The sequence below is a fragment of the Gambusia affinis genome, linkage group LG21 (genome assembly GCF_019740435.1).
Source record: "Gambusia affinis linkage group LG21, SWU_Gaff_1.0, whole genome shotgun sequence".
NCBI lineage: Eukaryota > Metazoa > Chordata > Actinopteri > Cyprinodontiformes > Poeciliidae > Gambusia > Gambusia affinis.
Window position 1 is genome coordinate 14,381,681 of NC_057888.1, and position 11,492 is coordinate 14,393,172.

Genomic DNA, 11,492 nt, shown 5'->3' on the forward strand with positions numbered 1-11,492 from the left:
TTTAGATCTGTACAACAGCATCAGCTCTTTGCTGTAACAGTCTCCTATACAAGTTATCTCCACTAAACTTTCATTTTTTATTTTAAAATGACACTGAAATAAAAATAATCACCACACAGATTTAGGGAGCCACAGCATATCAGATGGACTTGTTACAGTTCTATCCTGTGGAAGATTCATTAGCAAAGGTTTACAAGGGCATAGCTTTACATATGTAAGTTTGGCCTTATGGCTGACCTTACAATGCACTTAGTATCGTGTACAGGGAGTAATGCTGCAACCACTCCTACAAGCCATTTATTGCAGCTAACGACCGTCAAGCACTCATAAATCAGCATTAGGAACCTCTTTTGCCCTCTTTCTCTCTCGTTTAGACTCCCCTCTCTTTGGCTTTCTCCATTCCTCTGATGTTTTCTGTCTATTTCTCTCATGCTTTCTTGTCCTCACTCTAGCTTGCCCATTTTATGTCTTCCATTTTGTCATTTACAAAACTTATAGCCATGCCATTTAAATGACTGTTTTCTATTCCTCTGATTCTCCTTTCTGATTCCATTCCCTTGCTGGTTAACTTCAACAAACTCATTTTCCTTTTATCCTGCTCCTCTCTAGTTCTTTTAACCTTGTCTTTATGTATCGCTTTGCTGTTTTTACCTGCACTTTCAGAAAATTCTTTTTTTCTGCAGAATAAAATGGTGTCCCTGAAATGTCCAACATGGTATTGGCACTTTTATTGATTTTAATTAAGCTAATTAGTTCATTATTCCAAGGATCAAACAGGGGCATTCATTACTGACTAGAGAGAAAAAGGCAGGGGTTTAGAAAAGGGGAGGGTGTGTGGGGGGGTTGCTTCGAGTATAGTTGGTCTGGCCAGCAAAGTTAATACAGTAATGACGACGATCAATTATCACTCACAGCAAAGTCATTAACAACAGCATTAGCATAGTCAACCATCACAACCCTTTGACCTCCCCCAGCTCTGTCTTTTTCATTCTCACTCCTTCTCTACCTCCAAGCAGCTGCTACACAAGCAAATACTGTCTGTGTGAGGGCATGAGAGGGGTCAGGGGCGTGATGAGAGAGAATGATAAAGGTCACGCAGTTCAGAGGCTGTTTTTGATGCAGAGCTGAGTTGAGTTTCTACATTCTCTCGTTAACTTGAACAGAGCCATTACTAGAACTAAGGGTCAGCCAGGTTTGAAGCAAGTGCTTTCTGCATTATGTTCAGTGAAGGGGCTATACATAAGTAAGCCAGATTTATTGTGCTATTCATACTTTATCGCACAAAAATGTATATAAATATTGCTATTAGAATTAATCTAACTAAAGTGCTGAGGAAACGGCTGTAAATATATTTGTGTCACTGCTCTCCCATTGAAACAGATTAAAGTGAGTGTTAATGCGCCCCCCATATGTCGTTGTAAAGCTAACAGTTGTGGTCATTCTGATCATGGGGCTGCTTGATTGATTCCAGAAATGTTCGTCTTTTGAAGATGAAGAGGTTTTCACCAGGCAGTATAATTTACACTCACTCTTCATGTTGTACTATTTTTGTTTTAATAACAGCCTAGGCAGCAAAGTTGGGCTTGGGACTGTAAATATAAAATGGACTCCACTAGACAGAAAAACAAAATTTTTTCTCATTATCATGGATTAGGTCATAGGATTCATTTTCCTTTAAAAAAAATCTTAAAATCTTTATATTCGACTGGGAAAGCTACACCAATTTTATGAACTCAACATAAATCTACGATACATCACACTGGAGATATCACCAGTGTTTACTATTACAGAAAGTCTTACCTATAATATTATGGGGATAATACGAGTTTTGAGAGGTACAGTTTAAGAGAGGTAGAGTTGTTTTCCCTGTTGCCTAGCAGCTAGAAGATTCTGGGAACAAATCGTAGCTTGAGGTCTTTCTCTATGGAGTTTACATGTTCTCTTTGTGCATGTGTGGGTTCACTACAGGTACTCCAGCTTATACATCCAGCTCATTCTGAGTAAGTAGCGAGGTCAGGAACACTTGAGGATCTTTCAGGTTCCATTTAATCTAAGAAATAGATTTAACAGCTTATTATGATGCAGATAAACCTGCTAAGGGCGGAAAACGGCTTACTGTGGCTTAGTGGTTAGTGTAGTCATTTTGCAATTGTAAAGTTGTGGTTTTAATTCCAGCTTCCTCCTGTTTTACATCGATGTGCCCTAGAGCAAGGCACTCTACCCAAGAAATCTACTGATCTGTGTCATTGTATGAATGAGTACAAATGGGTGAATGTGGTTCAAGTATAAAGTACTTTAAATGGTCAGTATGACTAGAAAAGCCTGTTTTAATATGTCTATATTAGTAAATTTAAATATGGACCTGTTATCCTGTGTAACTGAAAAAAAGCCTAACCTTTTATACAATGTATTACACAATTCAAATTTATGCATGTTAGTGATTACTAAAGTTTTTGAGAGAATGGAATTACATATTGTTGGCATGTTGGCATGAAGTAAATGAAAGCTATATGAATTGTTTTTAAAGATATTGTTGTTTCTAGTTTTAGCAACAAGTTGGTGTTTTTGAAGTGGGTTTTAAAAAGGCAAGACAAATAAATTTGTAATATGGACCTTATGGAGTACAAAAAATATGTTCTGAAGTCACCAAAAAATTTAGCAGAATTGTTTTTCTGCCCTAAAAATGACTTTTCATGTGCTGCATGTTAAAAACTGGTACTTCACTCTGTTTCCAGAAAACAGGCCAAAATTGTATGCATAGGAGGTTTTAATAATGTTTCAGTCATTTGGTGGATGACAAACAGGGGACAGGCTAATTGTGGTAGTCTAAACAGAGAATACAAGCCTTGGGTTTGATGACATTATGACCGCAAAACAAACTCTGTTTAGTGTCCATTAGAGTTTAGCCCTTTTGTGCATCAACAAGACCATACATTACGATTCAATCAGACGTTAGCCAAGCTCTTATTACAGAGCTCACTGCATCGTTTTCATGGTGGAACGGTCCATAAGTACCTCTAAATGCTCCTCATTTGATTGGATTTCACATTACAGACATCAGAGCAGAAACACACCATTGTCCCCTGACTATCCTAATAGACTGTTGAGTGAGGCAGTCCATTTATTTGTATTTGTTTACCAATGTAGACTCTGAAAATATACAAAGTAACATAAAAAGACTACCACAGCATCATTTAAAATGGGTGAAAATGGAGAATAAAAGGGTAACAAGATGGAACAGTAGCAGCGTCAAATGACAATGTTTCCTTAAGCAACTTTCTTTTGGAAACCAAAATAAACAACTTGGTGAAAATAACTATATTAAGATATGCAATAAGATTTAATGTATTGTTATTTTACATTTAAGGTTTAAGGCCGGATTTTTGCTGTGACATTTCAAAATCTTACATTTTTAGACTTGCTGGTAGACTTTGAAACATTGTGCTACATTGTTAGCCAAGTACGTTTTAAATTAAGGCCATAACATGAGAAAATTGTCCTTCATAATTTTCTTGCCGAGTTCATGGTTCTACCAATCACAGCCAGTTGTCCAGATCCCGAAGTAAAATTGATCATAAAAGCAGTCGGGAACCATCGTACTACCACCATGTTTTATTGTCAACATAATTTTCTCATTTTGAAATGCTGTGTTGGCTTTACTTTGAGACATACATAACTCTTTTTGCATGTATATTAATTTATTTTTGACAACCTGAAACATTCAAATTCAACTGAAGAGCAAGAACAGAGCAAATCTGTAAAGGACATTTCTCAGCATCTTTTATGCTTTTGCTTAAAAGAAATTTTTATATGCTCTGTATGGAAGTAGCATGGAGAGGAAACTGCAAGAATTCTGGCATTTTGTTGGGGAAGTAGGGTCACTGAAATAAGTAAAGTCCTGCATTCATAATAATTATTGGATGGCTTTCAGAATCAAGAAATGCAACACACAGTTACAGTATAGTATAGTTGCAGTACAGAAAGCACATAAAGTTATTCCTCTGACCTTCTCGATGATAGCAGGTAAGTACTTTCATGCATAATAGGCCTAGAGTGGGGCAAAAAAGTATTTAGTCAGCCACCAATTGTGCAAGTTCTCCCACTTAAAAAGATGAGAGAGGCCTGTAATTTTCATCATAGATATACCTCAACTATGAGAGACAAAAGGAGAAAAAAAATCCAGAAAATCACATTGTCTGATTCTTAAAGAATTTATTTGCAAAATATGGTGGAAAATAAGTATTTGGTCAGCTACAAACAAGCAAGATTTCTGGCTCTCACAGACCTGTAACTTCTTCTGCAAGAGGCTCCTCTGTCCTCCACTCATTACCTGTATTAATGGCACCTGTTTGAACCCGTTATCAGTATAAAAGACACCTATCCACAACCTCAAACAGTCACACTCTAAACTCCACCATGGCCAAAACTAGAGAGCTGTCAAAGGACACCCGAAACAAAATTATAGACCTGCACCAGGCTGGGAAGTCTGAATCTGCAATAGGTAAACAGCTTGGTGTGAAGAAATCAACTGTGGGATCAATTATTAGAAAATGGAACACATACAAGACCACTGATAATCTCCCTCGATCTGGGGCTCCATGCAAGATCTCACCCCGTGGGGTAAAAATGATCACAAGAACGGTGAGCAAAAATCCCAGAACCACACGGGGGAACCTAGTGAATGTCCTGCAGAGAGCTGGGACCAAAGTAACAAAGGCTACCATCAGTAACACACTATGCCGCCAGGGACTCAAATCCTGCAGTGCCAGACGTGTCCCCCTGCTTAAGCCAGTACATGTCAAGGCCCGTCTCAAGTTTGCTAGAGAGCATTTGGATGATCCAGAAGATGACTGGGAGAATATCATATGGTCAGATGAAACCAAAATAGAACTTTTTGGTTAAAACTCTACTCATCATGTTTGGAGGAGAGAGAATGCTGAGTTGCATCCAAAGAACACCATACCTTCTGTGAAGCACAGGGGTGGAAACATCATGCTTTGGGGCTGTTTTTCTGCTAAGGAACCAGGACGACTGATCAGTGTAAAGGAAAGAATGAATGGGGCCATGTTTTGTCAAATTTTGAGTGAAAACCTCCTTCCATCAGCAAGGGCATTGAAGATGAAACGTGGCTGAGTCTTTCAGCATGACAATGATCCCAAACACACCGTCCAGGTAACGAAGGAGTGGCTTCGTAAGAAGCATTTCAAGGTCCTGGAGTGGCCTAGCCAGTCTCCAGATCTCAACCCCATAGAAAATCTTTGGAGGGAGTTGAAAGTCCGTGTTGCCCAGCAACAGCCCCGGAACATCACTGCTCTAGAGGAGATCTGCATGGAGGAATGGGCCAAAATACCAGCAACAGTGTGTGAAAACCTTGTGAAGACTTACAGAAAATGTTTGATCTCTGTCATTGCCAACAAAGGCTATATAACAAAGTATTGAGATTAACTTTTGTTATTGACCAAATACTTATTTTCCACCATATTTTGCAAATAAATTATTTAAAAATCAGACAATGTGATTTTCTTTTTCTCCTTTTGTCTCTCATAGTTGAGGTATATCTATGATGAAAATTACAGGCCTCTCTCATCTTTTTAAGTTGGAGAACTTGCACAATTGGTGGCTGGCTAAATAATTTTTTGCCCCACTGTATAATTACTTTCTGTGTGCAAAATGTATTAACAACAGCGAATACTGATAGAAGTCAGACCATAAGTAAAATGGAACAATAACTTAAGGTCACTGCATTAAGCGGTGCTGATGATTTAAAGAAGACTGCATAATTCAGTTTAAACCTCAACATAAGATTTTTCCTTTTTCTTTTCTTTTGAACTTTTATTCTGCAAAAAAGTGAAAGATAATTTGTAGTTTTCTCAAGAAAATGGTGGAGGCCGCAACCTTCGCAAGTAATTACACCTGATCTTCTCTACTTGACTTATTCTTTAGTTTATATTCGAGAGTTGAATGTATCTTTAACAAAGAATGCTTGCCATTATGCAAAATCACTGAAGACTGATGCACAGCGACATGCAGCTCCTAATTGCTTTTCTATATGCCATTATTCTGCAAAATTATATTTCTCTACCCAGCCAATAAAGAATTGTCACAAACTGTACTATTAACCATATTCATTGTGATGGCCATTGGCAGAATTCTATTAGGTTGGAAATGGTTCCATGTCCATTAGCGAACACAAACAAAAGATCTAGATACAATGGCATTGCAGAAAAGAATGCCATGAACTGCTTCTCCCCTTTTCTCAATTTGCTACATCAAATAAATTATTTTAGCTGTCGTGTTCATGCATACATGATATTATTTACAAGTAGCTTTCTCTTATTATAGACATATTTTTACCCTGCTGGATGTACAGTACCAAAAAAAAAACTTCCCAGATTAAACAGAGATTATGGTAAAATGGTGGTAAAATATTAAGATACTTCAATACATTGCAAAGTTCATATTTCCTGAAACACATCATAACTTGCTGTGTTATTAAATTAATTTAATAATAAACGTTTAATCAATTTTCTTATTTGTTTGTATTTTATTAGTAGTTAATGCTCTGTATTGTAAGGACATTGTTTCCTTTAACTTACATTATTTACCTTGCCTAAGACTGTTTAAGAAGATAAACATGTGAAATGTTCAATAAATAAACAGACTGCACCTAGTCAGAATTACAAAATGTTTCAGTTCATGCTCATTTATCTTTTTTTTTTTTTTTTGTCGGAATGGCGTTAATATGTCCAACAGAATCATAATTCTTCTGCATTGAGATACTCTAATTAGCTCACAAAATATATTGAAATTATGCAAGAATTGATTTCTTAGAAAGTATAGAAGTCAAAATATTATACCCATCTTGGTAACACATTTGTGGCAATTAATGAAGTTGTTTTAGCCTTCCCACATTCACCTGGCTGGGGTGTGTTGTGCAACAATAAGCTTGGTTTAGCTATGAATAACTCTTAATAAATGCTAATGCCAATCATTAATACAATTAATAATTTAGATCAAAATGACCAAGGTGGGACACCACCTGAACATCATCACATACCCAAAAAGCTTGAATCGCTTGTGTTTTGAGGATGCGTGAGCTACAACACCACAGGAAACTTTCCAGAAACTTATTCTAAGATCAATGCAGCATGTTATTAGAAAAACTACAGGAAAAATAAAAATAAACAAATAAAAAACATCCCAATGCAAAATCTTCTCATGTTATAATTGGACATTCTAACATGACAATATATCACTCTGTCACTGGTGGTACTGGGTGGGCATCTAAGGTTTGTGACCTTGAACTGAAGCGGGGGAATTGAAACACCACCAAACCCCACCTCTTCCAAGCACAAATAATCAGGTATAAACAGTGTGTGGATGCAGAGGTTTTACTTCAAGTTTAAAGTATGCTATTTATCTCCTGTGTGACCTTTACTGTAAAATTCTGCTGGAAATTAGAGAAGAGCTTTCCTGCAACCCTGCGTGGACAATTTGGCACATACAATATATGTCTTGATAAATAGATAGATTTTAAAACTAATTTAATCTGATGATGGTCTCACATTGTCATTTCAGAGAAAGAATTTCTTGGCAAGTATGATGTTAGTAAAGTTTGCAATCTTGTTTGTTTTCCAGTGAGAAAGCTTTTGAACTATGGAGGAATAACTGGGTCCCTGCATTAATAAAAAAAAAAGTTTAAACTATGCTTTGATATAAAATACAACACTGATATTGTGCATATCTTCAAGAAAAGGAAATTTACAAAAATGGAAGATGTGACGGTTCATTTGTGCAAAATTAAAGGTTGAGAACTCATGTTCTTTAGTTTGTCGTTTTTCAGATTTATATGAGCCAAACTACCAAGTGTATGTACGGATAGGTAAATAAATAAAACAAATATGTAACAAACATAATATGAATTTCTCATTAGCATTTTGCTCAAATATGTCAGGAAGCATCACAACCCTTGTATAGGTTCAACAAAGAATGACTGTTATACTTTCAGAAGACAAGCCTTATGATTAACTGACCACATCAACCTATAAGACCTGGGCGCTCCTGGGTTCTAAACACATAACCTTGTTATGTGGGCCTTCAACTGGGGCCAGCTGACCGAAAGCCATCTCTGAAACCTTGTTATTTTTGCTTTGATGCACAGTCCGGCTCACGCAGGCTACATTCTGCAGCTAAATGATGTCACATGACAATCTTGATGATTAGAAACCCTTCTTGTTTAAATATGAGTGTGGATCAGTGCTCCTGAGCTCTGCCGCTCAGATGGAAGCATAACGAAATTTGCCACCTGTTACAAGTGCTGCGGCTTTATGAAAGCACCGCTGCGCTTCCTCCTGTCATTTGTCTGACAGGACAGAGGTCATCCACTGATGCTCAAGTCATGGTGGACATGATACTCTAATTGAAAATGGATAAATAGCAAAAGAATGACAGTTTTTAAAAGCTACATATAATGTGGATATTATAATATACACACATAATGAGTGTACATTGAAGATATATTTTGTACGTTTAATAATTTAATCGAGTTCAGTCAAATGTCAGAAGGCTAAACAGTAAACTCGAAGGGTTAACCCGCGGTTGGATTTGATTAAAGCTGTTTTACATTTTGTCTTCAATATATTTTATTTTTTTTGTCACAGAAAACTTAAATTCATGTACACTCTGCTGTAATAAACTGAGTCAGGGGGAAATACCATCCCTGTATTTCTGTCAGAGACGACATCCTTTTGCAATTTTAATGAAAAATCTTAGATATTCCTAAATCTTCAATATTGTCACCCACTGCCCTGAATGCCAGAGGTACAAAATGCCATAATATTTTCCCTTAGGGCCTTTTAAAGTTCTCTTACTGAGTTGCCAGATAAAGTGTTGAACTGACCAGAATATAAAAAGCAGAGTGGTGCCACAATCTCTCTCTTGTTTACATGTAGCATCAGCTACTCGTACACATTTCACAAACCTTCAACATAAATAGCCAGCTTTTTGGAAACTAAAAGAACACCTCCAATCACTGTTATCAAAATACAGTATTTTCTTGCAGTCAAAACGCTACAAGGCATCTATGTAAAGCAGCTAAATGTAGGCTGGCAAGCTGAGTTGACAGCCTGACAATTAACCAAATAATGTAGGGCAGTTGGACTTCAATGTTTTTCTCCTTATCTCTTGGTATCAAATACAGAGATAAATGTTATAAGTATTATTATTATTATCATATTCATCATCAATGTCCATTTAGCAGAACTAAGAATGATTGTTCCTTTTCTATTTTTTATTTTTCTAAATTATTTTCCATAATAGAGTGAAGTTTTGGTATTTTAAATCAATTTTGTCAAACCATCAGTCTTTTAGAAATTGCTTTAGAAATTAGTCACATCCCTGCTTCAGCAGACCTGATTAAAATAAGTCATTATGCCTGGATAATGTTCTGAAATTGCACATCTGATGGTGGCAGAAACCCTCTGTAACTTTGTGATGTTAGTTACAATTAGTTGTTCTTCTAGACTTGTATTCATAATTTCTTTGATTGAAGCACTGTATGTTTTTGGTTTTGGATGCTGTACAGCTGGAAGTGTTTTTGCTATCCCTTTCAGACAATTGTTCTAATGTGCAACCGTAGCAACAAGGCATATTGTTTTTACAACTGAGAACAGCCAATTTGCATCTCAAAAACTTAAATAATACCTGAACTACAACCCCAAATCCAAGAGGAGTCGAAAAGGATGTTTCCTGGATGCAGAGCAGGACCAAACACATAAATCATTTTTTTCTGAAGAAGATGTCATACTTCGTCAAACCATCATTCGTCACCTATCTGTTGGATTTACAAACGATTGTTTGTAAATCCCATCCTGTGCAAAAAATAAAAAATGCTTAAGTCTGTGGATCAAATGTGAAAAAAAATAAAATAAATAAAAAAGCAAATATATATATAGATAGATAGCGTTATTATAACTGACAATCCGCATTTTGTATTCTGTTAGCAATAGAAACAGAATATGACAAATCCAGTAAAATGTCAATCATTCTAGGGGGTTTATCAGCAACTGACCACCAAATGGCAAGTGGTGGTTGCCATTTGTCTCGAAGTACACAACCCTTTATCTGGAAGAACTGAACTTCCATCAAAATTGCCTGGTTTGTTGTTGCAAATGAGCTGCTGTCTGAGAGATTATGGTCAAACGTTGTCAGTGGGGAACATGCAAACCCGACAGCCATTTACTCAGAGCGGGGTGCTCAAGTCCAGTGCTTAAGTCCAGTGCTTGAGAGCTACCGTCCTGTAGATCATGATCAAATGGCTGAATTCCCTCACCAGCAGTCATTCATCTTTGCACAGGCCTGGTAACAAGCCATTCATTTGATTCAGGTGTGTTGGAGCAGGGATATATCTGAAAGTTGCAGAATGGTAGCTCTCAAGTTTTGGACTTGAGCAACCCTGACGCAGAGCATGTAGAGGGTGGAATACAATTTATTCCATTTCAAAACCCAAAAGGAGTCTGAAATATTGCACTAAACGGCTCCAGGCCTGCAGTCAACCTCAAGTCCAGTTGAATGAAACTATGATCGACAGAAACAACCATATTCATAGGTATGAAGCTAGCTGTTTGTAAACATCCAATTTTTGTCATAACAGCACTTAATTGACAGCCAAATCCACGATCAATAAGTGAAGGCAGTTATACTTGATTTTATGTGTTTTAATTTCTATACGTAGCTCTATGGCAGCAAAAAAACACAAGCTGCAGTAACTGCTGTATTTATATGTAGTCACCTTTTTATGCAACTGTATAATTTTTTAAGCATTTTCCTGAAGGCAGATTACTCACCCATTTTGTAGCAAGATGCATCCAACACAGATTTCACACTCATCCAATGAGACCTTGTGCTCATTCATCCTCTGGCTGCAAAAAGTGATTTCTCAGTATCTTACACACCTGTAAGGTGTAGGATTCGGAGAATTTTCTTGCTGTTGTCTTTGTCTCAGTGTTGGCTGATAAAGGCAAAAATGACATATTAAAATTGCTTAAAAATGACTGAGGTATGGCGTTGAACTTCTCTTCTTCAAATTACGCATTTGCGCTACTTCCGCAGGGGGGGCGGAGCCGGCTTCATACACATAGTTACACGTTGGTGTGTGTGTGTGTGTGTGTATATATATATATATATATATATATATATATATATATATATATATATATATATAAGGCCTGTTAGCTTTAATTTCCTTTTTAGGGGTCTATAATCACATATAATGTCCACGTCATTTCAAAAAACTTGTATGCTTAATGGTACAATTCACACAAGATATTTTGTGTAAACTATATTAATTGTGTTACTTTATGAAAATTAATATTGCATCTTTTCTCTATTCGAGTCGCAACTTCAGAACAGAACGGAACAAATACGGATCAATCCCAGCAAATCAACGATCAGTCTCTGTTTTGTGCCGCTGATTCTGAACTGCGTTACGCTAT

At 36.8% G+C, this 11,492-nt stretch overlaps 1 long non-coding RNA gene across 1 annotated transcript in view; it reads right to left on the reverse strand.

Annotated features, from left to right (window-relative positions):
- Positions 1–11,083, reverse strand: part of LOC122824640 — a 75,859-nt gene extending 64,776 nt beyond the window's left edge. The window contains exon 1 of the long non-coding RNA XR_006369542.1: positions 10,845–11,083. This is a non-coding gene — a long non-coding RNA (uncharacterized LOC122824640). The remainder of the gene's footprint in view (positions 1–10,844) is intronic.
- Between the last annotated feature and the right edge of the window lie 409 nt (positions 11,084–11,492).